Genomic DNA, 23,383 nt, shown 5'->3' on the forward strand with positions numbered 1-23,383 from the left:
TGGGAAATCTGCCTTCAGGTGGGAAACCTGGAGACACTAAACAAAAGAAAAATGCAAAAAGGGCAAGTCAGAGGAAAACTTTTTGGATACCTTAGGCAAAACACTACGTAGCTCAGAAAACAAGAATAGATGAGCTCTGGCTCTCATGATTTTTCCACCAAATAGCTAGCTTGCTTCATCACAACCTCCAGTGAAAGCTTTGGCCCCACTGGCTGTGTCAGCTAAAGACTGAACCCACGATACAGGCCTTCAGTGCATCAGTACTTTTAATACTCATGCCCAAGAGACAGATTAAAATGGGAATAACCATCACAAAAGCCTCAGCAGCAGGCTGCAAATCTCAGGAACCAACAAGCTAGTTTCTCATTTGTGGAAAAGAAAAGCATAGAGCAAAATGAAAACCCCAATTACCTCCTTGTTCCATGACACGCAGGGCCATGAAGGTTTGCTGTTCTTCCCATCACTGTGAACACTAATCTTTTTAGCTACATATTTGAAACTACACCTCATGCTTCCCTAAAATTCAGAACTCACTCAGGCTCTCGGCAGTAAGTGCTAGATGTAGACAACTTTTCATGGCTTAGGGCACAAAATGATTTGGCAGATTCTGCTTTGCAGAGGTCTAATTTCATCCTGATAGATAGGCATATACATTGGGAAGAGATCCAGAGAAGTCAAAGTGTGGGAGGAGAGCAAGGAAGGTGAGAAAAAGCTGCTAAGCAGACACTAGCAGTGCAGTCAAACAAGTTGTTTGAGAAAGAAACAGTCCAGGCATTTTCTTCCTTGAACCCTTCTTATACCAGGGCAACACCCTTATCCCAAGAGGTGCTATACCAATATGTTCAGTTTGCGTGGCAAGGTTTTGGTAGCGCAGGGGCTACAGGGGTGGCTTCTGTGAGAAGATGCCAGAAGCTTCCCCCATGTCCGACAGAGCCAATGCCAGCCGGCTCCAAGACAGACCCACCACTGGCCAACACTGAGCCCATCAGTGATGGTGGTAGCACCTCTGGGAGAACAGATTTAAGAAGGAGAAAAAAAAAACTGCACAGCAGCAGCTGGAGAGAGGAGTGAGATATATAAGAGAACCAGCCCTGCAGACCCCCAGGTCAGTGCAGAAGGAGGGGAGGAGATGCTCCAGGCGCCGGAGCAGAGATTCCCCTGCAGCCCGTGGGGAAGACCACGGTGAGGCAGGCTGTCCCCCTGCAGCCCAGGGAGGTCCACGGGGGAGCAGATCTCCACCTGCAGCCCGTGGAGGACCCCACGCCGGAGCAGGGGGATGCCCAAAGGAGGCTGTGACCCCGTGGGAAGCCCATGCTGGAGCAGGCTCCTGGCAGGACCTGTGGCCCCGTGGAGAGAGGAGCCCACGCTGGAGCAGGGGACAAGTGAGGAGTCCTCCTCCTGAGGAGGAAGGAGCAGCAGAGACAACGTGCGTGGAACTGACCCCAACCCCCATTCCCTGTCCCACTGTGCCGCTGCGGGGAGGAGGGAGAGAAATCAGGAGTGAAGCTGTGCCTGGGAAGAAGGGAGGGGTGGGGGGAAGGTGTTTTAAGATTTCGTTTTTATTTCTCATTACCCTACTCTGATTTGATTGGCAATAAATTAAATTAATTTCCCCGAGTTGAGCCTGTTTCGCCCATGATGGTAACTGCTGAGTGATCTCCCTGTCCTTATCTCAACTCACAAGCCTTTCATTATTTTTTTTTCTTCCCCTGTTCAGCTGAGGAGGGAGAGTGATATAGTGGCTTGGTGGGCACCTGGCATCCAGCCAAGGTCAACCCACCACAACCACGTTTCAAATTTCAGTGAAATCATATAGCCACACATTTCCTATGAGCAATGCAAAAATGTTAATCATTTTTGCAATGCAAAAATGTTAATCATTAACCCCACGGTAATAGTGGGGCTCAGCCTTACCCTGGGCCAGATTATCTGCTGGTGTAACCTGACATCACAGTCAACAAACTCAACTCATACTCTTCAGGAGGAGTTAGCTGAGAGATTGCCAGGGAGTTAGTCCTGCTTGAAGATGGGACAAAAGTAAGCCCAGCAAAGCTGATTTCATACACATTTTCAGTACAAATACAGTAGCTGCAAGTTCTGAACCCAAAGCAAAGGCTTCCTAGCCCTGAGTTTAATTATAGAGCAACTTCTTGAGTCGGACTTTGGCCTGGTGAGCAGGGGCAGCGGTTGTATTGCAGGAGATTCATTTATCGTTGAAGATGCACCACAAGTGGGCAGCACCCACTATCACTCTTCCCCAGCCACCCCCCTCCATTTGCAGCCACAAGGAGAGAGAAAAACCCTGCATATTACTGATGTACAAATCTTTTCTGCCCAGGGCGTCCAGAAAGACCAAGCTATTGAACTGACTGACCAAGGCAAAACGTCCCCATGCCCTATCACAGGAACACAGGTCTGGGGAGGGATGGTTACATCTAGCCGCTTTCTCCCTGGGGCAACTGTGCCGTGTACTCCCTATCATAGCCCTACCATACGCTTATTTAGGGCTGATAATCATGTTTCCCAGAAATACACCGCATTGTTTCTCCCCTGCCTGGCAGCTTCAGCAAAGCACTGAGGAAGCAGCCTGAATGAATGCATTTGCGCATCACATAAATTCTTGAAAGAAAAGGTTATGCAAATATTTCATTTCCACAGCAGCAGGCTTTGACCTCAGTGCAACCTCTGTGGTTGTGTTGTCTCTTCTAAAGGCTTTCAAGTATGCTCAGATCTGGCATGTGAGATTAATCGCCATGTAAAGGGGTTAGGTTTTGTGCTGAAATATTGTTGAAAGGCATCACAGTGATTCCCCTGACTCAACAAGAGAGGAGACTTGCTATACAGCTCCAGTTTGGCCAGTAGGATGATTTCAGTCCAGCTCCTTTGGGATTAAAAGTTCAGGTTCCTTCTGCAGCTGTCTAACAACCAGCTCCTCTAAGGCATTGGGGTACCGCCTTCCCAATACATAGATGTATAAGGGGAGCAACTACATTCATGTAATCAGACTCCTTGGCTCTTCCCGGACATAGCTCCTCAGTTGGCAATTTCTACTGAAAATCCATTGTTTGTGCTGGAACAAGAGTGCTGTCATCACCTCTCATCTCGGGGATTTTCTGGGGAATTTTTCCAGAGTTGTGCTGGCTGCAGTGTGACTGCCTGAAAATGGTCTGAAATGAGTAATGTCTTTCACAGCACGTCAGCTCTAGACCCATATATTAAACCATGTATTAAACGCTAAGGGGAACAGAAGTGTTGAGCAAGACCTAGTATAATTTGAGAATGGTTATTTGGCTCAGGGCCAGCACACAGTGATAATTTTCTAGCATTAAGGACTTCCTCTGACAGAGCTGTGATCTTTACATTTAATGGCTTTTGATGGATTTTTTCCCCCTTTTAATTTAGCCACTGCTGGTTTACTCCACCCAGACTTCTGGCATTCTCACTGACCTGTAGCGAGAAATTCAAAATGTTCATAAAAAACCTATGTGAAGAAATGAAAGAAAAATATTTTTTTAATCTGCAAACACTGAGATCTCTCCCTCTGTCCCTTTATTCACCTGATTTACTGTAGACTTCTGTGTTAGCTTGACAAAGATTCCTTCCTTCCATATCCCTCACTGTGGAGGATACATCCTTGTAGACCACTGTCCTCAGAGCCAGGCTCTCCCAGCCATTTAAACACATTTAGCTTTCCTCTCCAGCTCTGGTTTATCTCTTTCCTATTCAGGTGACAGTCTTGCTATTCCTCTTAATTAAAACAAGCATTTAAAGAGGCAAATGCCTCTCGGCATGTGTTACCTCCGGCACTTGACTGACTAAATAAAAACTTGTTGCGTCAGCAAAGGGCAACTCCTTCATCTTTCACAACTACGTACATCTTCCAGTGTGACGTGCGTCTCCTGCTGATCCTTATGTTTTATATATCCTTACGTATGCAGGTATCTGTACAAGCACACTAGATACAAACAACTACATGGGTATTGCTCATTATGGTGTGAGAGTTTTGTGTTTAGGAACGATTTCTGAAGAAATTTGGGACAAGAATAGGTCATGGTTGACTACGAAAGCTTTCTTCTATGTAGCAAAATTTTTTGTCATCCTTGCTGTCCTTCCCTGCACCTTCTGCAGTGCATCCTCCTTTAAGAAATGTGCACACAGCTGCCAGAATCATAACAAAATTAAAGACCAAGAGGACCTCAAGAAATCCTCTTGCCCAAACCCCTGCTCAAAAAAGGGCTTTGAGATTAGATCTGATTGCTCAGGGCCTTGTCCTATCAATTTTCTTAGTATCTCCAAGGATGGAAACTCTACAGCCTTTCCAGGCAACCCGTTTCAATGTTTGAATTAGCATTTGTAGTAAGGAAATTTTGGCAATAGACATTCAACCCAATCTCCTCTAACCATTGGATTACCACATTGTGGAACAATTTTTGGATGAGCACCTGCCAGCCTGGACTTGATCAGTTCTGTATCTCTGTTCTTTGTGTCTCGTTATCAATATCTCAAACTAGTTATTCTCAAGAGTTTTGGCTCCAGGGACTGTGACTGCTTTCGAATTGATTGCCCATGCTCTCTTCTTGTTCAGATCCAACTTCAGAACATTTATTGTGGTCTCATGGGCAACAATCTAGAAATCACTCCCTTCAGCCTTTCTGCCCATTGATGCAAACTTTTTATTGGTACCATAGAAAAGAAAAGTCAATGGATCAAACCAGCCATCTGAAGACATTTCCCACAGTTCTTTCTATTTGGAATACTGGGGAAAAGGGAGAAAGTTTTGATACCTTCTTGGTTGTTTTTTTTTTTTTTTTAAAAATCCTTCTTTATCAAGACTTGAAAAAATATCCTGTTTTCAGGTTTCCAGATGGCCCCAGCTCTATGATTATTTATTGTGTGGACATGAGGAGGCTGGTTGGCAGTAAACAAAGGTCCACAAATTTTCAAAGGAATCCATACCACTTGTTGAAAAACTAATTAAGTATCATACAGACTAGATGCATGCTACAGTGATTGCAAATGCTTTGTGTCTCAAGTGCTATCTTAGCACAGACATCAACTTTATAATTTTAATTTCCTTACACTCACCCTCTCTTCAGTTCCGCCCGAGTGATTTATTTGGGCTTTTCAAGTGGTATAAATTAGCATAAATTGAAATGTCAATATCAGGCAAGAGGAAAAAAAAAACCAAAACAAAACAAAATTTAAAAAAAAAAAGAAGAAAAAAACCCAAACAACCAAAACCTCAAAAACTAATCACTGTTGGGGAAACTATGTGTCTTTTTTCAGTTTCCTGAAGAGTCCTTATTTTTAACTAAGGAAGCATTACCACTTCAAAATGCTGTGACCTCAAGTAGTTTAGTTAGTCTCATAAAGCAGAAGGAAGTGTAGGTCATGGCTTAGAAGACTCTAGCTGGTTTGTCATTCTCAGTTTCCCATTCTTATAGCGCAGGATTGGATAAATCTCATGATTTATATGACTAGGACAGATGACAACACAGGGCACAGAGCCCCCCTGGGTGACAGGTACCCCGAGTGCAGATGATGGGCTGTGACCGACCCAGTAACTTCAAGTCAGTAGCCAAGCAACCACTTTGCAATAGCTGTGTGACATCCCTATCCATGTTTAAGACTTGGTCAATCACTAGATCAGGTAAGAAAGAGATATAATCCCAATTCAGTAGCACTGCAGCCTGCCTGCTATTATCCAAATCTTATCCCAGGGGAAGGGTGGAGAATTTCTCTCTATTTGAGGTTTACGCAGAAGAAATTCATGCAGTCCTGAAGGATTGACTACTGCTTTAATTTCATACGAAGGATGTTCAGATGGTATCACATTGGGTACAAGCAGAATATAGGAAATTACCTTTCTTATGAGCAACTCATTGCTCTGAGACAAGAGGCTAGACACTGGAGAAACCCAAGAGAAAAAGATAATCCCTAGCACAGTAAACTTTCCAGCTAAGGTGACAGGGATTAGACATACAGATCATGGTGATGTGCTAGATGATGCTGTTTTACAGGAGGCTTTTTAAAAACCATGGGGCGGTAAGCCAGTGCCATTTCTACTTCGTCTTATCCCTTCTCTGGTCTTTAGGAAATCCTCCATTTATCGTCACTGTCTGTAACATGAAATCAAATCTAGGAGCAACCATTTGAGAAGTCATAAGCACACAGCTGAGAAGCAAAGGTGCTTTTTCTGTAACTATATCTGTAAGGGAAAGAGAACGGCTGTCTTTCTTCACTGTTCATCAAATATCAAGCATCATTTGACCAAAGGTGCTAAATAAAAGCCAAGTGTCACAATGTATGGTGATGGTTATATTAACGAACTCTATAACTAGGAGCAGCCAGGAAACAAATGAAGTGTCTGGAATCAGTTTTCATTTCAAAGTGCAATCACTTCAAATCAGCTGCAGCATTTTGTACACGGCTTTTGCACCCCAGATGCCATCGTCACTGATTTTTCACACTACTGTAACTGTCTTACTCTGACCTCATGATATTCCTGCCCACAATTCGTTGCGCCCACCTCCTGCCATTGATCAAGTGCTTAGACCATAAACTCACATGCCTTTGCACACAGGGGCTGCAAGTGCTAATCTTTGATTACCTGCAGCCGAGCTTTTCTCTCTTGCTGTTATTCCATGCCAAAGGGAGGAGCAGATTTCCAGAGGTAGCAGGTATCAAACACTTCAGAGCTGGGAGCTCCATTATTTCAATACTGCAGGTGCATTATTGCCCCTCAAGGCTCATTACTTCCTTCGCCTTCAAGGAAATGGGAGACCTTGAAGGGATCAATAAGTACATTATTACTCTTGTTCAATTACATTCCTGCCTGATTCTGAGCCATCTGAAGGAAGCCATTCATTGGATTCAGCTTTCACGAGCTCATTGCTACACAGCCAAGCAGCTTAGCTCTGAGGTGGTGCCATCCCTTCCTTGTACAAGGTACGCTGCCTACAAGGGTAATCAGAACATGTCGTTATTTGAAAGGCAGCAATGAATATATTAGGAATGAGGCGCAAAGATGGTAAAACTGCTGAATATTCTTTTTGACAACCTATGAGCTCTCCAATTGCTCAGCTGTAGAATTGCAGCAGCGTTTAGGGCAAGAGAGATTTCATTGCTTATTAGTTGCTTTGCTCGGTACAAAGTTGTCTCTCTAGCTCTTTTTAGAAAGGGATGGATTCCCATTTCCTAAGGCATACTGTTAAACATCTTTGCATGTACACCCTATTTTTATGCCATTACAGAGAGACAAATCTGGAGCTTATCGTGTTATATTCTGTGCCTATACAAGTAAAAGTTTTCAAAATAGGAAACCTGTTCATTTTCCAAACTTACTGCACAAAGGGGAAAGCCATGTCACCAAACTACTTGTCTGTATGTTGGTGACACGAAGCCCAAAGACCACATTCTCATCTCAGTTAAATTGGCATCACCCCATTCATTTTCCATTATTGCCCAGCTAACTTCCAGTTTGCAGCTGCGATACAACCTTTTGCAATCCTTTCTGCCATTAGTGCAGCCACCTGAGACAAGACAGGTGACGAGACTTAGATTCTTTTTTTTTTTTTTTTTTTTCCAGAAAAACAGACTTTATGATTATCTGCAACCTCTTGCCCTGTCAGAAGCTTTCTGCTGGAGAAAGTTTCTTAATCACAAAGATCTAGATACTAGATTTGATCTGAAAGTCCGCAAAGTTTGAAATGGAAATGAGATGCTTATTTTAACAGAGGACAATTAACTATTGGAGCTTATTTTGATGGGATGGAGGAAAAATCTCCACTGCTTGAGCCCCTTAATCAGTTGGATATCCTTTGTAAAAAGAGTGGTGATAAATCATTAAGCAGCAATCTGAACGAGATTATAAAACCATGCAGAGTATCCACCTAAGACAGCTTTCTCCGCACCTGAGCCTTTGTATCTGTTTATTCTTCAGTGGATCTTACTTTCAGAGCACTAATCCATCACACCCTGTCTGAGCTTTACAAATAAGTGAATCCGCACAAGGTTTTGCTTAAAATAAAATTCATTATATGGCATCAGTGTCAATCTGGAGGCTTTTAACAAGACTTCTACAGGCAGGACTATGTTTTTCCTTTAAGGAAAAAATCAAAGATCAGCAGGATATAGTCAAGCTGCAGCGCAGAAAGGGACAAATGCTGCCGGTGTCACGTTATCCCCTCCGGTTCATTCTTCTGTCAGTCTTTTCCCACTCTGGATTTTCTCACTGTCAAGAGACCAGTGCTTCATTTCAGCATCTCAGGGAGAGATGGCCTAAGAATCTGTTTGCTGGATAGACAAAGGGAGAAGTCCCACTTCAAGCAAAGAAAGCTTTGGAGGTATTTCCTAAAGCATCCTTATGAATTGGGGTAAAACTGCCATTGATATTCAAGGAATTACTTTCCCTTTCTCTTCCTGTTCAGATATATTTACCCAAGATATGATCTTCAGAATGCCGCAGGGAAATGGAATCACTCTTTACCTCCTAGGATCATACAGGAATTTACAGCCCAGGTACTCCAGGCTATGGCAAGGAACCAAGACAATGGAAATGTCCTTGATCTCTCCTGCTTTCCTCCTGAAGAATGTCATCATTCCCTAGGTTTTTGGCACTAAAAGTATTAAGTTTGTGAGAAGATGTTGGGAAACATTTGGAAGTTTGTTGTGGTTTAACCCCAGCCAGCAACTAAGCACCACGCAGCCGCTCGCTCATTCCTTCCCCTTCCTGGTGGGATGGGGAGGAGAATCAGAAAAAAGTAAAACTCATGGGTTGAGATGAGAACGGTTTAATAACTAAAGAAAAATAAAATACAATAATAACAATAATAATGAAAAGCAATATAATTTTTTAAAAAAAAGAGACAAATAAAACCCCAGAAAAGAAAGTGATGCATGATGCAATTGCTCACCCCCCACTGACCAATGCCCGAGCAGCGATCCACCCCTCCTGGCCAACTCCCCCAGTTTATATACTAGGCATGACATTCTATGGTATGGAATATCCCTTTGGCTAGTTTGGGTCAGCTGTCCTGGCCATGCTCCCTCCCAGCTTCTTGTACACCTGCTTGCTGGCAGAGCATGGGAAACTGAAAAATCCTTAACTTAGGATAAGCGCTACTTAGCAACAACTAAAACATCAGTGTGTTATCAACATTGTTATCCTACTAGATCACACTAGTGATCATACTAGATCACACTAAACACACTGTACCAGCCTCTAAGAAGAAAATTAACTCTATCCCAGTTGAAACCAGGACAAAGTGGAAGGATCTAGGTTGAATACTCTTACCCCTTTTTTGCCCCAGCTTTCTATTACAGCTGGACCAACTGCTGCACCCAGTGACTTTACTGGACCACTCCCGGTCTGTTTTAAGTGAAAATCTAAGAAGGCCTAATGCAATACCATGGGAGACTCAAATATCCCAAAATGGGGACCAGTTGCAACCCATAATGAAACCTCAGCGTTTCTTGCTTCCCCAAAGGAGGATGGAAACCTGGTTTTCTGGCTGCCACGTTGCCCAGCCATCGGCACTGGAGCGGAGGAGCCCAGAGGCTGCGAGATACTGACGGGGAGATGTCCATCCAGCGTGCCGCTTGCAGGGTGCTGGTAGGCAACCTGCAAGTAGAGCAGACTCATAAGCAGTTTGCTGAATGGGAAAAAAAAACCCCACACCCAAACCTTCCTCAGGTTGTCGCAAATGACACAGATCAGCAATCTGAGTAGCTGGTGTGTTTTTCTCAGCATTTTCTCCACCGCTTCTCCTTACAAGTTCAATATTTTCTCGGCCGTGCTGTATTTCTTGGTTCCCAGAGCCTCATTGCTGCCTGTCAGACAGAGGGCTGTTTCAAGCTGTATCCTGCCCCACTGCAGGAAAAATCCTGACGCTGGCTTTGGTAACCTGAATTTCCTTTGAGACACCTCTTCCCTGGGTGTTCAGTTTAGTAACTGTGATTTTCTGGATGATCTTATGTTTTACAAACAGCAAAAATTACCTTTTAGTAGAGAATGAACAAGGAGAAAGCTACTATTGACTGCATGAGAATTGCAGCCTTTAGCTAACACAGTTAAAATTTACAGATGGTGCTTTGAAGGAATGACTTGGAACAGGGCCTATCTTCCCTCTGCACAACAAAGACCTATTGCAGCATAGGAGCAACACTCAATAAATGTGTTAATTAATCAATTTTCTTTAGGAAGATATCAGAGAGAATGGTTCCCAGACAATTTGGCTGGACAACTGTTTCTGAGACATATGAATCAGATGTGATTGACTGAAATAAAGAAGCAAAGAGGTACAGACACTTACTGTTCCTGCAAACCACTGCCTAGATTTACCCTTCCCATTTCAAAACACTGCTCTAAAATACCTCTCTGGGGCAGATTCATTTGATGGGGAGAGATTGATGGTAGCACTTTCCCACAGCACATACCCATTTCACTCCAAAGTAGCTCCAGTTCTGAGCAGTAATAAAAAGTAAATTACATTTATTAAATCCCTTGATCCCACCTTTAAGGACTGCCAGTAACAGCATTTTCATAAAAGGAAATGTCTCTCTCAGCTCCAAATCTTTCCATTTCTGTTGGAATTTAAAGTGGGGAATAATTTGTTAAGAAAAGATTTCTGCCAATGGCTGATGTTCATGTTAGGCATGGTTAATATTTAATAAAATGTTGAACACACCATGCTATATTTCAAATTCATCGAAGACTAGATACTAGATGAATATCATATGAGCAAGTTTTCAACTTACTGACTGTTCGTTGCCATTGCTCCAGAGACTGTGAACTTTCAAATCGCTTTGTGTTTTGGGGGGATTTTTAGAGGGATTCCTATCAGAAGAGAGGTGATGTTGGAGGAGATAAAGTCCCAGTCCCTCTTGGAAGCAGGAGGGGTAGAGATGCCAGTCACACACAACACAAACCCTTCACATTAGCTTCACAGTACTTCTTGGCCGTTTGTCTACAGCCTTGGAAGGACTCAAAAACATCTCTACAGGCCAAGATCAGAGCTTCTGGCATCCTACCCCAGGGTATGGCAAGCACAGAGTAGTTAAAGAGGACTATAAGGACAAGTCATAGAGAAAATGGTTCTTCTCTGACATACCTTCCCATCATCTGCTTTGGTGACTACGCTGATTTTAGGAACTTCTCTACTTGAAGATAGGACCCTAGTCACTGTTGACATACCCCATATGTTTAATAACAGAAAATCCAAGAAACTAATGTGCTTGCTGGATGACTGCCTCTAGCATACCAGTCCTATGGGAAGCAGTGGATATCAGTGGAAGGACAGGACACAGGAAAGGTGTTTGCTCCTCACTGTTCTGTGTTCTGTGCAAAGACATAATCAGTCCCTCATTTCACCAGTTCATCACTTTCCATGGCAACTAGACCTACTTTATGAATAGCCAGAAAATAAGCCCAAGTCAGACCACTGGTTTCTTGCTCGAGCAGCTTGAAACCGTTGTGGATCCTCATCTCCTGCAAGAGGGAACAGGATTCTCAGTGACCACCCCACTGTAGCTCCTCTTCTCCTCCAAGTGGAGGGAGGACTGTGAGATTCCATTGTCACAGTGACATATTCACCACCCAATGAAGCAGCTTCCAGGAGCTGTGCTTGATACTAATTATAAAGTTCTAGCAGAATCTCTGGCCCATTTGGATTGATAGCATCCCGCCTTCCCTCTGAAAAAATCTGATGAGACCAACTCCTACCAGTGCTTTCTGCTCATTCCTGGTATCACAAATGCTGGTTCTGCTTTTAGACTTTTATCATCATCTTTAAAGTCCTTAGAAAAATGAATTGGACTTCCTCAGCAAGCCCATTTTTCTACTGCAGAGCTGCAACAGCTGTAGTTAACAGAGATGTAAGGACTGAGACTTTGCCAGGATGATGGATGGTTATTGACTCTAGAATTCCCTGAAAGTAGTTGTATGATGCAATTCATGTCCAGCAATGGCAGTACATTTACCAACAGTGATGGGAAGAGACTTACACTCCAAATTTATCCATGAAAAATACTGTCATCACAGATAAATTAATTCAGGTTACCAAAAGCATGCAAAGGAAGAGGAGCAGACTGTGAACAACAGTCCTTCACCCTCAGTGTGTTGCCACAACATGGTGATGATGAATGAAAGGATTATTAACAACAGATACAGAAACAGAAAACCTGGGTCGAGTTCTTAAATTTTACCTATTTTTAAATTAAATCACTCACTAGAATACAATCACCTCCAAACAAAGAGAAGTGTTAGCTTTTTGGACACTTATATAGGAATATGCATAGACACTTATATAAGAATATGCATATACAGGCTTGAAGACAAGGAAGGAAGGATACCACCCAACTATGGAGTTTTTGTTTGTTTATTTGCTTGTTTGGTTTTGGACAGAGTCATACTGGAATTTGACCAGAAATCATTGTTGACATGCCAACATTTGTGAAAAGACTTCAAAATCTTTTTCAGGTCTCTTCCAAACTAAAGTCTGGCCTGTTAGGCAGTGCCCGTGCTTACACACAGTGGTACTGATTTAGCTGTGACTCCAGAAGAGTGCTGCAGGGGCTGAAAGGTTGAAGCTGCCATGGATTTACTGAGGGAAAAGCCCTTAGATCATTTATCTCTGAAAATGAAGCACCTTGTATTTTCAGTACACAAGGGAATATCAAGAGTATTGTTATATTACCATGGTCCTAACCCATTTAATGTCTGACTAAGCAAGAAAAAGAGAATAAATAAAGCTTTTAGAAATTAAAGAGGATTAGATGAAAACTTAGTTTTAACAGTCTCCCTCTTTTCATTTACCTGCTTTAATCTTCAGGTATAAAGAGTCTCTGCTTTAAAATAATTTGGGATGTGTTTATGGGAAGATCACAGAATTGTTGAGATTAGCAGGGAAATTGCCTACTCCAACCCTCTGATCAAAACAGGGTCAGCTAGAGCAGTTTGCTTAGCTGACTTTTGAATATCTCCAAGGAGGGAGACATACAACCTCTCTGGGCACCCTGTTCCACTGGTTGACCACCCTCACAAAAAAAAAAAAAAAATCCTTATGTTTAAGTGTAATTTCCTGTATTTCAGTTTCTGCCTGTTGTGTCTTGTCCTGACACTGGACACCTCTGAGAAGCATCTGGCTTTGTCTTCTTTATCTCCCCACATCAAGTATTTATGCACATGGGTAAGATTCCCCTGAGCCTTCTCTTCTCCAGGCTGAACAGTCCCAGCTCACTCAGCCTGTCTTCATTTGTCAGAAGCTCCCATCCTTTATTCTTCTCCAGTATGACCATATTTAGATAGTTGTGAGTTGCTACCACTGAATCCTGACCCCACCTGCTTGAAGACAAGCCTAAGACCCACTCGGGGAGGAAGAGAGGATAGAAAGGAAAGAGAATGCAGCTTTAGTCTTTAAGTCTGAAGGCACCTTAGATCACAGAATCATAGAATATCTCAAGTTGGAGGAGACCTACAAGGATCATCGAGTCCGATGGCTAACCCAAGCTTGTAGAGGCTGTGGTCAGCATGGAAAAGATGGAAAAGAGGAGTCTGGAGAAGTAAGGCAGGCACTCTGCAGAGTGTCTCCAGTAACAGAGTGCTATAGCCGATAGGGTTCAGGTGAGGACCAGTCATTGAAAGCACTGGTGAAGTACTGCTGGTGGTCAGTCTGACAGCAAGATAAATTTAAAAGTGTGTAAAGTAACAGGGCTTACGCATTAAGGACTTCCTCCATGAGTAATGGCAGCAGACATGAGCTTGCTATTGCATAATAGCTTTACAGCACAAAAGCTTGTTTCCCACGGATGTCTGTTTTTCTCACAAAGCCAGACCTTTTACCTCTTGACCTGGCTGTCTTTCCTTCAGCACTGGGCAAAAACAGTCCACAGTCAATAAAGATCCAGCATCCCCTCTGGAAAGTATGGAGATAAATTTGTAAAATGTTGTGGTGGAATCTTATACTATTGAAAGACATGCAACATCTCCAGGACTGTCAGATTAAATGCTTTCATAGCATTCAGTTGGCTGAATGCTTCATTTTTTCCCCTTTCTCCTTTTTTTTTAATAAATATCCATATTTCCCCTGGACTGCCAGATTATCTTCAGGTAGGCGCACATCATTGGTCTACATGGTTTTTCCCATCAGCAACTCAACGCTCAGACTGATGTCTGGGGTCCCTGCCAAACTTCCCTCTCTCCTAGTTGAGAAAAAAAGTCTCTGCCATTTAGATGTGGAGGATTTCTTTTTCTTTTGGGCATCTCTATCACTTTTTTTTTCCCACAAGTTCAGCATTTCCAAAAGAATTGGAAATAATCTGAAGTATAATATATGAAATAAGGCAGGCAAGGCACAACGTCTCTTGCTGGGAACCTAAGATGAAGTCCTTGTGCCAGTGGGTTCTTGGACACAATGTATTGCTGGTGAAGAGTCCTGCTTTTGGTGACTGTAGTTGCCATGGATTTGGGAAAAGCTCTGTGTTTGACATAGCTGAAAACAGGTTCTTGGGGGAAACTTGATTCTCCAGGCATCGGTGCCTGAGTTTTAACGCCAAAGTGCATTTTGTAACTTTTCTCTGTATGATAACTTTGGAGTTATTACTTCAGAGAAATACCGAGAGCAAACCCTGGTTTTGTGTCCATTTCCTTGAAGACAAGTTAAGGGAAAAATAGAGCAAGTTTCTGGTCATCTCTTTTCTGACCATCTTCCTACTTGTAGAGCCATCATCTGGTCTTTAATAATCACAAATTATTTTGAAGAGGCAACCTGATAGAAAAGTATCCTGCTTCATTCCTGTGGTTTTAATTAACAGACAGAGCTAAGATACCCTGAGATCATTTATGCCTGTTCTTCAGCTGAACGAAAACATTGACTAACACAACAATATCTGTCTTCTTTTGGATCCCTGGTTCAAAATGATAGCAAAATACATCAAAACACAATGTGAGGGTACGAGATATCCGTTACTGCAATTACACATGGCAGCCACGTTAATTAGTCATCTCAGCATAGATGGTGGAGAGGTGAGATTATAAATTTAAACTGCCTGGGTCACAACTGTGACAAAGCCAGAATATAAGCCAAAGAGACTTGTGGGAAAGAGATAATATTTTAACTATCTCTATTTTGGAAACGTTCATCAATTGTGAAATGCCATAGGAGTTAAGAAAACATTTTATCTACTAAAACTGATTGAGTGTTGTTTCTCTGTAGAGAGGAAATTCTTGCCTGTTGCTATTTTTTGTTTCTTCAGAAAAATTTTGTCTCCAGAGACTATACCAGGATTCAAGCCCTCTTGAACCATTGCTACTAGCCATAAGCTTGAATATTTTGTTTTGTTTGTTAAGGAATAAACTTGTTATTTTGTCCCAGTTAGTTAAATTAATGTTGCTTTCTGCACTGATCCCCCAAGCCCAGCAAAAAAACAAAATATCAGCACTCATTTATTGGAGAAAAAGCATCAGAACTGGAAACTGGATTTTGCTGGGTTTTTAGCAAGAGATTTTCTTGCTTTTGCAAAAATAAAAGGAAGTTAACTGACTTACCTGCACCCTGCCTTTTGGTTGCTTTGCAGAAACATCAGTTTATAAACAGTTCAAGAATGTTTGCCTTCATCATGGGTCCAGGACGAACAACTTAATCTGCCATAGCTTGATTCCTTTTTCCTGTAAGCATCCATCACCCCTTGACAGCTCAAAAGTTTTGAATGTTTTAAACTATGTCTTTGGAAGATGTGAACGATGTGTTTTCATTTTCTGGGTACACACCAAAAACATGGCTTTTGAGAGCTTATCAAAGGAAAGAGGAGTAATAGGGGTTGTGGAAACTTTGTCCTCCTCCGCTTTCCAAGCCCCTGTTTTTCTTCTCCACCTCCCCTCCTTCACCACAGCCAAACAAGGGTGCGTGTCCCACACACCGCCTGTGACATTGCCACAGCTCTGCTGCCTCTTTTGCTGTGGAAAACAGGGTATCTGCTACCACTGAGAGAGGGCTCAGGGATTTGGCAGTTCCCCAGGATAGATCCCACTAGCTCGCTGTGGTGGTGGGGCAGGAGGTCCAGCTCTCCAGAGCTTTCCATCCCAAATTTCCATCCCATTGTGTTGTGCTCTTCTTGCTCCTCTTCTCCCATAGCAGGAGCAGCTCACCTCCAGCCCCTGATCAGTTCTGCCTCTTGCTAAGAAGCCTTGAGTAGTCTTTAATCCCATAGACGGCATAGAAATTACTCTAAGACACTGTCAAAACTAATAAGCAACTGCTCACACCCACCCCTTATGGAAGACTACAGAGGGGATGTAATTATCAGTTCCGCCACATGTTTGCAAACCCTGGAAAGGAAGGGGTCTGGCTGTCAAGGCACCTGGTAGAGCTCAGTAAGTCAGATAAGTGCAGCCAGAGGGTCTTCCATGAGCTGGAGGCAGGCGTGCAGCCTTCAATAGCAGAAGGGAGTCTGCCAAAGGGAGGGTGGATCTATGCAACACTGCCTTGACACATGCGAACCCCATTTCCAGCAGCCAGTCTCTTCACACTCACCTCCATCTGTCTCCTGCATGTCTCAGGGCTCTGCTTGCCTTGAGCTTTAAACCTGAGATTTATGCAATCTTAACAGAGTGGAAAAATAGTTAAGAATTGGCCATCTCAGTTTGCGCTTTTTGCTGTTGGGGGAGCATGGGGGTAGAGGAGAATTGGTTGGTGGTGATGTTGTTATTTTGGTCAAGATAAAACTACGTTCCAAATATGAATGTAGAAAAGACTTATAAAGTAACTGGTGCCTATCTCTTCCTCCTTGCAGAGATGCTGGAACACTCCTTCTCCCTAAGTGGAGGGAAAGCTGAAGAGAGATGACAAGAATGCAATAAAGGATTTGATATAGAAATTCCCAGGCACCCATGGACACAAATCTTGCTCCAGAAAGTCAATGTTTAAATTGAACCTCTCAATGCATGCAGGGTCAGAACATGAGTTGAACAGGTGGGAATGTGAGGGTGGGTTTGGTTTTGTTTTCTGGATGGTTTTTTGCAGTATTTTGTGCTGCACACACAAAACGTGTAGAGACTCTGACTATGCCACAGGCTGGACTTGCAAGAATTTAACTGATGGGACTACTCCTTACAGAAATTTCAAACAGTTCGGGCTGTTTTGGCTCATATTGGCTATGGTTGGAGGAGAATGCACACAAGTTTTTCTGGATAATTTTGTGCTAGGGTTAAAAAAAAAAAAAAAAGACACTGAACACTGGTCCTTCTTTGTTTGCTGTATTAACAATTTTTCTTTTGCTATTTCATAAAAGTCAGCAGACTTCTGTGATTCCACCTTAGAGATATCCAGAGGGAATGGTACCCTGGAAATTTGTCTCCTGAGACAACATCTAACCATTTCAGTAGGAAGTTCGTATGAATAACATGTCTCAATGAATAGCTTGTTTTCTAGTCGCTTTCAGTGGTAAGGTTGGGGTGGGGGGGGTAACATTATCCTAAGGTAATATTCTTGAAACCCTCTATAAAATACCAAAGTCTCACAAGACAGCTGATCACTGTGGCCTGAAAGAGACAAAATCTAGTTGTCTCTTTTGGCCAGTTTTATTCATAATCATACCTAATCTAAATTTTTCCTCTTCTATAAATTCAAAGTCATAAAAATTCCTCTTGCTCTCCCTTATTTCGTCTTGTTGGTCTAGATCAGGGCTACTTTACAAAACACTCTGTGCCTGTGTATTTACATATAGCTTAACATAATGAGCCACTAATCTTATTTGAGGCCTCCAAGCAGTATTGAAATATAGATTGTTATTAATAATGATAGCACTTACATATTACTGTTGCAGAAATGGCAGTCCTTCCCTCCCTGCTTGCAAATGCTGCAGAAGAGTATGTTAGCTGAATTTCAAATGAGTGTGTCAGGAAAACAATATCAACCACAGCAGAAACTCCCAGCTTTACTAAACACGTTCCTTCTTTGAATGAATTCTGGTGGTGCTGATTCCAAAACCAAAATAAAAAGAAAAAGAAAACATTACACGCTGGAAACTTCAGCCCAGGGTTGCAGCTGAATTGAGCTGACATAAATCAGACAAGGAGAGACTCCACCAAACCTGATAAATCAGAGAATACCTTTGGTGTCTCCTCATCTTCGCTGCTAAGTGATGGAAAGGCTGTTCACAAAGGTCCTTGACCCCAAGAGTCAGGGAAAGCTGCCCTGACTCCCTTACCAAAGTTGTCCAGTTCTGTTGGCCACAAGGAAACAAGGATGCTACTCGTCGGGTGTTACTTCTTTAGACCAAGTTGGGAACATTTGTCACACAACAATTTTCCACCTGTAAACAATATTTCATGGAAACGGAGACATTGTGCTGAAACATGTTGATTTCGGTGAAATATCTGATGGGAGAATTGGAGAAACAGGGATTGTTTTGACTTACTCATTTCACTCTGATGTTGAAAAGTTTTGTTTAAGTAAAGCTGAGAGGTTTTGTTTTGACTTTCTTACTCTGTTTTATTTCACCCTAATTTTATATTACGATCCTTTCAATACTGTGTTTATATATTTGCCTATTATAGTAACAGTTCCTTGGGCCATCTGAAAATATGCTGAGATGAAAGAAAATGAGTATATTTCATATTTTCTCTGAATAGTATTGATTACTTCACAACATAATGTTTGTACAATCACTGATGTTTCTGATGGCTTTTTTTTTTTCATCTCACTAAAGTTTCATTTTGCTGCAAAAGCAACTTTCAAAATGGCAGCTTTTCCCACAGAAGGGAACATTTATTTACCATCAAAACTAAAGTGCTACACTAATGGTGTCTAATCACATTAAGCTGCCAGGACAATTAATTTGCCCACTGCCTGGCCATGGCTGCCCTTTTTCCTGCTGATTTACAGGGCCTCATTGTACAACCTTCCCCTTGCACTGGAATAAGTCATCTGGCTTCCTTGCTGAGAAAATCAGGTACTATTTCTCTACGGTGTCCACAGAAGGCAGTTTTTGACTCCTAGTTCGATGTGATGGAAAACCATGGCAGCAAACAGGTTAATTTTCATGTTAATCCTTGCAAGAGTGTGCAGGCAATCTAGGAATATCTCCAGAGGGTTGAGCAGCCTGGTTCTGAACAGCCTCCTCAGAGGGTTAGTGGGTGGTGGCAGCGTTCCTCCACCAGTCTTACCCCCAGAGTGTTAGCTCATGTGAGCTTTTGGTCCAAACAAATCTCAGTAATCAGAGCTAGAGAAGATCTGTACAGCCAGTGTAGCGGGAACGGGATCTTTGCTGAAGGTTTGTCTTCGGTATCTGATTCCTGGCAGCCGGGAGAGGCAGCCTAAGTCTCCACCTGGAAGTCTAACGACTAACATACTAAGCTCAAAGCCAGGTCTGCGTATAACACTGTCCCCCATGCTATATCCTATGTGAACACAGCCCTGGGAATCCTCTTCTTAATTTCTACCTCTGTCCCAGGGCAATAAAACCCCCTCTTATTCTGCGTAACCCAGTTGGTGCTTTCTAATGCTCTGGGGTGTGATTTTAGGATGCTCTGGTATCCATCTTGATCTTCCCTGTGCTTTCAGATTTATAACCATTTCTCCCCACTTAACTCTTAATATTCTTCCTACACACCATGCATGAAAACTCTGCTGTTTTATTCAGGAGCAATTGTCTCTGGCCATACTTCTGCCAAATAAAACACCAGCAGCATAATGATGCTGTTGCATAGCTTCAGTTTTAATGCTCCGACAAGGTTTTTATTACTCCGGATTTTGACTAACATATTCATATTTCTAGATGTTTTCCTTGTTCTCACTTTTATTTCCACCTCTGTACTGCTGTTACCTATTGTTACGAGGTTGCCACAGTAACTGCATTCCTCAACACTCCTTATTTGTTCCACACCAATTGTTATATGGACTGTGTTTGTTCCCACTGTCGCCAAGATCTTGGTGGGTTTTTGTTGAAACTTTCACCCTTATCTTCTCCCCTTTATCAGCAGTTTGGAAGCTTTTGGCTGCATGTCATGGGGCAAGAGAGAGGTACCTCCTTCTCCAAGGCCCCGTATTCACAATTCTCATTTAAAATATTGCTGTTTTCTGAGGCAGTTGGCTCTTACATATTCTGTGCAGGGTGTCAAGGTTTCCACAACTTTGACCGTCCTCTTCAGCCTGGTGCAAACCACCTCTCTCCACAGGACTGCTGTGAGTGTGACCTATAGCAAACTGCCCACCCCAGCGACTTTGCTTGGTCCCCAGTAACATCCCCACATGCAGCACTGGACAACCCCAAATCCCACTCCATACCAGTGCACGCTTCCCGAAACTGTTAAAACGAATTCCTGCGAGCTCTGCAAGGGGAATCGCCTTCTCTCTTCAATCTCTATGTTTTGCTGCCCTCTCCTGCTCAGCTAGAAAACCTCTCAACCCTTTCAGGCCGGGGACTGCAGACCCCCCCCTGCAAATTATAGGCTCCCTCATATGTATGACAGATCTTGCCAGAGCAGAGCCTCCCTGATGGGAGCAAAAAGTGGCAGAGGCAGCAAGCAGGTACAGGTTATTAGTGGAAACCGGGATTAACACTTCCCAAGTACCTGCTCTGGGAAAAAAAAAAAAAAAAAACCAAAAAAAAAAAAACAACCATGGAGCGAATGCTCTGCAGAAGAAGCAGTAATGAAATGCTTCTACAGCTTGACCCTAGCTGAAGCACTGTTGGGGGGGGGGCATTTTCCAATGCCCGTGTTTGCCCTCAGAGCAGTGAAGATGTTTCTCTCCCCTTTTCGCCCATCTTGCTCTTTTTCCTTAATTCACGGGAGCTCAGGATGGGGCGGTGGGGAGGAGGACAGAGACGTGCTGCCAGCATTGCAGCCACCACTGCGGTGAAGCCTCACACTTCAGAGCTCCCAACCGGCCCCCCCACGATGTTCTCCGCTCCCTGAGCAACAGCAGCAGCAAATTTGGGGACTGCAAGCACCTAAAATGGCAAAGGGCAGTACTACCACCCCCTTCACGCAGATCCTGTGCCCGGGAAGCACCTAGCTGCCAATGTACCTGTTTCAGAAGTGTTATTGCCTACCAAAGTGGGGTTTAGTCTCCATTTCAGACGTGACTGAAGTGATTTCATGGTGCTTCTACTGATTTGTTGATTCATGACCTTGCCGCGCTGCAGAGCAAAAACCTTCTTAGGGCTGAAATAGAAACCCGGCACCAAGGGCATGAACTGCTACACCACTGCCAAAGCATCAGGAATGGAACCATTGCCTCCCGTTAAAAACTATCAGAGGTAAGAGGAGATTGGGGCTGGTTTTAGTAGATTCACTCACTTTGTCCCTGAAGGGAAGGCAAATGGTTTCCTCTAACTCACTCCTTGCACGGGCGCTAGGACATCACATGGTAACGCGGGCAACTGAGTCATCTTCTCCTCTTCCTCCAGTGCTCTTGATTGACACTGCTATTGTACGCATTACCGAAACCATAGCTTGTTTTAGACACCAAACTGTTTTCCCCACCTGAAAACAGATTGGCAAAAATTTATACATTGCAATATGTGATTTACATTCACAATTTCCTTGTATGATTCATAACTTTTTTCTTTTTGCAGCCATGGTAGAAATGCCAAGCAAGATACCACTGACAGGAAAAGATGGAATTAAATTATTTTATTAAAATGCATTCTCCTTCAGCAGTATATCCTATTAGTTTAAATTTTTGGAAAGGCTGACTTGACTAAACAGTCAATGAAAATATCTACATCTTCTCACTCTGCAAAAAGACCAACTAAACTAATAACTAGTAACACTGAAGGTGTATATCCAACTTCCATTAAGAAGATCAAACAAGGAAAGGTTGCTATCCTACACAGAATACAATTCCTTGCTAACACAGCCATCAGGTGATGCTTGTTCTACACAAGCAGAGAGGAAAGACTAAGGCCAGGGTGTTACTCTAGATGCTGCACAAACATAGACAAGGGCACGAATGTGAAGATGAAAAAAGACATGGAGAAAAAAGCTGAAAGAAGATGACCTTGACATGTCATCTAATGCAGTATTTATTGGCTTTTGATAGAAGAGTCGATTGAGCGCGAAAGAATGACACCAGGCAATACAGGATGAAAATAAACACATGGTAAGAGTTGGCTGAAAGCTCTCTTCAAAGCGTAAGTGGAGGAATATATAGTAAGAGGAGGGATATATCCAAGCCAGTGATGGTGGACAGGTTACCCACATGCTCAGTGCTCCGGGATGTGCTGCAGGTGAGCTGGAGCAGTCAGTCTTGTGGAGAGGACATTATAGAGCCTGCCACCAGGCTGCAACCAGGGAAAGACTGACTTCTCTGGACAACCAAAATTCCCAATCTTTCCCAAGAACACAGTCCCTTATGATGATGTCAATATCTGGAGTTTCTAGTGCTAAAGGAACTCCCTGGAAACAAACAAAAAAAACCAACAGAAAACCAAACACCAAAGCTGACATCAGGCAGAAAGTGCAAAAATGGCTGGGAAAACTACTGACAAAAAACAGTTTTGTTTCAAATTCAGATACTAACATTTACACTGAAATGTTGAGCCACAGGAGAATGGAATCAACTGAGCCTGTAAAAGCAAAATAGGCCACATTATTAGACAGCACTCTTAAAATAAGTTTTGATGTTCACTTAATTATATCCCCTTGGCTGAGTCAGGAAAACAGAATCTTGCCTTATTATTACCATTTCACATTGTTATGAAGGTCTTTGATTGGATTCAGTAGATGGTCTTAATGGGATCTGTCAAACAATAGGATAATCCTAATTTAAATGAAAAAGCTATCTCTCCCAAAGGCACGGTTTTTGATAAATGGCTCTTTCATTTAAACACAAGCCTAGCAAGGCATTAAGTCATGTGTTCAAAATATAATGGCTTACATGATTAACACAGAGTTAACATGGGAAAGGTATAATGTACTTAAGAAAAATCTCTTTATTCCCAAGAAAGAAAAGAAGTCTGGGATAGCAAGATTGATATTTACTGCCAGCTCTACAGCAACTACATCCACATGCAGTATAAATTATTATTTAAATTCCACTGCCCTCGAGTAAGGTGGGGGTCCAGGGAACTTCGGACAATAAATCTTTTAGAGTTGCCTAAAAATGTAACTCTATTGGAAGAAAATTCCTTGATAAGCTTATCAAAATTATTACCAGAATGAGTAATTTCTTCCAACACAGTTAGAATTTGAGCGTAAAATCAATCAAATCAGTGAAAGCAGAAAGGCGCATTTGTCAAAGCAGTATTACCAGCAAGGAGGCATATTACAGCAAAAAGTGCAGAAAACTGCACTTTCTGTGCTCAGAAAAGCTATAATTTGGCAAAGAACTTCAGCATGTGCCTAAATTATAAAGTATATTACATATGATGGAAATCAAGC

General features: G+C 42.6%; 2 long non-coding RNA genes across 2 annotated transcripts in view; both read right to left on the reverse strand.

Moving 5' to 3' along the window:
- Window positions 1-23,383, reverse strand: part of LOC115340824 — a 78,501-nt gene that overhangs the window by 21,822 nt on the left and 33,296 nt on the right. The window lies entirely within an intron of this gene.
- Window positions 1,927-21,397, reverse strand: LOC115340823. The gene is made up of 3 exons (XR_003923194.1): window positions 21,299-21,397; window positions 17,806-18,309; window positions 1,927-2,016 (listed from the first exon to the last, which is right to left on the reverse strand). It is a non-coding gene; the product is annotated as an uncharacterized LOC115340823 (long non-coding RNA).

This window comes from Aquila chrysaetos, chromosome 4, assembly GCF_900496995.4.
Source record: "Aquila chrysaetos chrysaetos chromosome 4, bAquChr1.4, whole genome shotgun sequence".
Lineage (NCBI taxonomy): Eukaryota > Metazoa > Chordata > Aves > Accipitriformes > Accipitridae > Aquila > Aquila chrysaetos.